The 4,373-nt window shown below is 37.5% G+C and overlaps 1 pseudogene; it reads right to left on the minus strand.

Annotated features, from left to right (window-relative positions):
- Nucleotides 1-3,416: 3,416 nt before the first annotated feature.
- LOC112424339 (U6 spliceosomal RNA) lies at nucleotides 3,417-3,511 on the minus strand (annotated as a pseudogene).
- Nucleotides 3,512-4,373: the final 862 nt, after the last annotated feature.

Here is a 4,373-nt window from a genome sequence, read left to right on the forward strand (position 1 = left end):
CAGGAACACACAGTTGGTAAGTAGCAGAGCTGTCAGGAGGGACAATTTATTCCCACCATTTCCAAATGACTTCCGTCAATCCACGGAAGGCCATGTTCTCCCAGGCTGTGTTAGTCTAGCCTTGCACTAAAATACAGTCAGGAATGAATACCAGGAGGCATTAATACATATATACAGGTGTGTAAAACTGGGTATTTGCTTTCCAAAACAAATTCATGCAAATACGCTTTGTGTAGCCTTTTTTTTTGTTTTATTTATAGTCTGCTTCCCAATACTAATGCAGTAAATGGTAATTTTATCAAACAGAAATACAACTTTTGTGATACTGAATATGACAAATCATGTGTTTCCTGAGCCATCACAGTAGTCTAACTGCCTTCCTTGCCCTCAGACTGTTCCTCTTCTGTCTGTTCTCTATACACCATTAGAAAGTCAGTTCTAAAATGCAGACTGGTCATTGTACTGTCTTTCTTAAAACCTCACTTCCCTTCCCCTCTCCTGTACTTTCTGGATTAGCACTGCCCAATAGGAATATAAGCAAGCTGCATTTAAAATGCAAAAAGAAACCAAGGAAAATAATGTTAACAATTTTTATAATTTAATACATACAAAATATTATATCAATATTAACATGTGGCACTAGCCTCATTTCAACTGATCAATGGTCATACGTGGCTAGTGGCAGCTGTAATATATTTTACAATTCTCAATTAACTTTACTCTCTTTATATCACAAATACAGCTGTACAGATCTGATTAGCTTCTCCACGGTTTATATTCCAGTCAACCCTGTTGTGTACCCACTTAGCCCATCTTCCACTCCTTCTGAGCTTCTTTCAAAATATGGACTCTCAATGGGTTTGGAATGGGAGACAACTGAAAGTACTAAAGAACGGAATAACAAGATTTTCCAGGTGCCAATGAACAAGAAGAGAGAGTAAATAGGAAGAGGTGCAAAATTCAACAGACCCAAAGATCACAGCATGAATATTGAGAGATGTGATGAAAGTGGAAAAAGAGAGAGAAAGCACAAAAGAGAAAAGTAAAAAAGAAAGAAAAAAAAGACTAACAATAATTGGTACCACATATATATGTTTGTTCCATACCTAAGGTGTTTGAGGCACCAAACAATTATGAATTATACAAGCAGCCTCACAAAGGGGCAGGCTAAGCCAGAGATTGTTACACATGTGCATTTCACAACTACCCTTGTAAGGCAGGAAGCAAAGTCTCTTTCAAAAATTACAAGCTGAGGGATTTACACCTCTAGCCATGATGGGGCAAGTGGTTTCAGACTTGCTCTTTTACCATAAATAATTAAAAGTCTGGAAAATATATATGAAGCAATAGTTCTCCAAGATTGGACAATGAGCAATGCAAGATTATAATAAGTGAAAAAGAAAAACAAATGAGGTGAGATCACTAATTACTTCAGCTATATGTCTGGAGACATTTCCAGAACCCTAGCAGAGAGAGGGAGAATCCGAGAAGGGAAAGACTCATCAGGCTGAGGAGATGAAAATCAGAGTTTAGTGAGGCCAAAGTATTTGGAATGGGCAGAGCAGAGTACTGAAGAGAAGAAGCTACAAATATGAAAAGTTCCAGAAATTGGCACAGGAGTCCACCTGAGTCTTTGAATAGGAAGATTCCATGAGACTGGTCAGATAACAACCATATGAGAAAGAATAATTTGCTGATGGAATTTGTAATCCAAACAACTCCTGGAGCGCACACATGATGGGAGACATTCAATCCAACAGAGTAAGATATTTTATTGAATAATCAGAGCATTTAGTAGACACCCCAAAAGGCCATGCTTTCAGAGGACTAAAATATCCGCAGAGTAAAGATTAATCTCAATGTGCCATAAAAAAGCATAAAAACAAACCTTCAAGCATCAAAAATGTAAAATTATTGGTATTCAGCATCCAATATCAAATTATTAGGCATGCAAAGAAGCAGAAAAATATGACTTACTAGTCAATAGAAGGAGATCTAGAATTGATAGGGATTATATTAGCAAATGAGTACTTTAAAACAACTATTATAAATAAGCTTAACAGCTAAATGAAAACATAGACATAATGAGAAGACAAATAGAAACTATTAGGCAAGATTAGCATATTAAGAAATACAGAAGAGAAGATCAGAAAACTGAGACATGGCAATAGAAAAGCCATTCACTCTGAAGTTCAGAGAGGGGAAAAAGGGCTGAAAATTTGCAGAGTCTTGGTGATCTTTGGGGTAATAATAAGCAGTTTCACACACACCTAATTGCAGTCCTAGGCCAAATGTTAAATAAAATAGGAGAAATCATGGCTGAAAATGTCCAATATTGTTTGTAAAAATGAATCTATGTATCCAAGAAGTTGAACAATATCAAGTAGGATAAATCCAATGAAAACCAAACAAAGGCAAAAAATGGTAACATTGTGAAACCCAATAATAGAGAGAAAAAAAAAAAAACTTAAAGGCAGACAGGGTAAAAAGATACAGGGAAAATAAAGAAAGAATGACTGCAGACTTTTCAATGGAAACAGCCAAAAGGCAATGGAATGGCTTACAGTAGTTCCTCTTTATTCATGGGGAGTATATTCTAAGACCCCCAGTGGATTCCTAGAACAGTCAATAATACCGAACCTATATATACTATATTTTTTCTATACATACATACCTATAGTAAAGTTTAATTTATAAATTAGGCACAGTAAGAGAGTAACAACAACTAATAATAAAATAGAACAGTGTATGTTCATAAAATTGATGTACACGTGGTCTCTCTCACTTTCTTTCCCTCCCTCTCTCTCTGTCTTAATAACTTATTATATTCTATTCACCCTTCTTATGATGATATGAGATGATACAATGCCTACGTGTGGTGATATAGTGAGGTGACTGACATAGGTATCACTATTCTTGTGATTGAGGGCCATTATTAAGTAAAATGGGGCTTAACTGAAAAACAGCACTGGATACCACAGCAGCTGACTGGATAACCAGGACAACTGACTACCAAGTGACTAATGCCTAGGTAGCATGTCCAGCCTGGAAATGCTGGACAAAGGAATGATTCATGTCCCAGGCAGGAGGGAGTAGGGCACTGTGAAATGTGATCATGCTACACAGAACAGCATGCAATTTAAAACGCATGAATTGTTTGTTTCTGGAATTTTCTAATTAACATTTTTGGACTGTGGTTGACCACATGCAACTGAAGCTGCAAAAAGAGAAACATGGGTAAGAAGAGACTACTGTGTTTAGTTTGCTGAAAGTCACAGACCTAAATGTAAAAGCCAAAACTAAAACCCTCTAGTAGAAAATAGAGGAGAAAAATATTTGCTACCTTACAATAAGCAAAGATTTCTTAGACAACACATAAAAAACACTCCATAAAAAACAGATAAACTGGACTTTACAAAAATTTAAAACCTACTCGTCATCCTTGTGCAGGGTCATGCTAATCTTCTCTGTGTAATTCCAATTTTAGTATGTGTGCTGTTGAAGTGAGCACTAAAACCCTATTCTTCAAAAGATATTGTTAAGAAAATGAAAAGGCAAGACACAGACTTGGAAAAAGTGTCTACAATACACTTCTAACAAACAACTTGTATTCAGAATATAAAAAGAATTCTTACAAACTTGAGAGTAAAACAAACAACTTACAAAGATAGAAAAATATTTAATCAGGCTGGGTGCGGTGGCTCACTCCTGTAATCCCTGCACTTTGGGAGGCCGAGGCGGACAGATCACCCGCACAATCAGGAGATTGAGACCATCCTGGCCAACATGGTGAAACCGCATCTCTAATAAAAATACAAAAATTAGCTGGGCATGGCAGCACGTGCCTGTGATCCCAGCTACTCATGAGGTGGAGACAGGAGAATCGCTTGAACCCGGGAGGTGAAGGTTGCAGTGAGCCAAGATCACACCACTGCACTTCAGCCTGGTGACAGAGCTAGACTCCATCTCAAAAATAATAAAAATAAAAATAAAGGGCCGGGCACGGTGGCTCATGCCTGTAATCCCAGCACTTTGGGAGGTCAAGGCAGGCGGATCACGAGGTCAGGAGACTGAGATCATTCTGGCTAATATGGTGAAACCCCATCTCTACTAAAAATACAAAAAATTAGCCAGGCGTGGTGGTGGGCGCCTGTAGTCCAAGTTACTCAGAAGACTGAGGCAGGAGAATGGCATGAACCCAGGAGGTGGAGGTTGCAGTGAGCTGAGATAGTGCCACTGCACTCCAGCCTGGGTGACACAGGGAGACTGTCTCAAAAAAAAAATAGAAATAAAAATAAAAATAAATAAAATAAACAAATAAAAATAAAAAAGAAAGAAAGAAAAATGAAAAATATTTAATCAATAACTTCACA

Source organism: Macaca nemestrina, chromosome 9, assembly GCF_043159975.1.
Source record: "Macaca nemestrina isolate mMacNem1 chromosome 9, mMacNem.hap1, whole genome shotgun sequence".
In the NCBI taxonomy this organism is placed as follows: domain Eukaryota; kingdom Metazoa; phylum Chordata; class Mammalia; order Primates; family Cercopithecidae; genus Macaca; species Macaca nemestrina.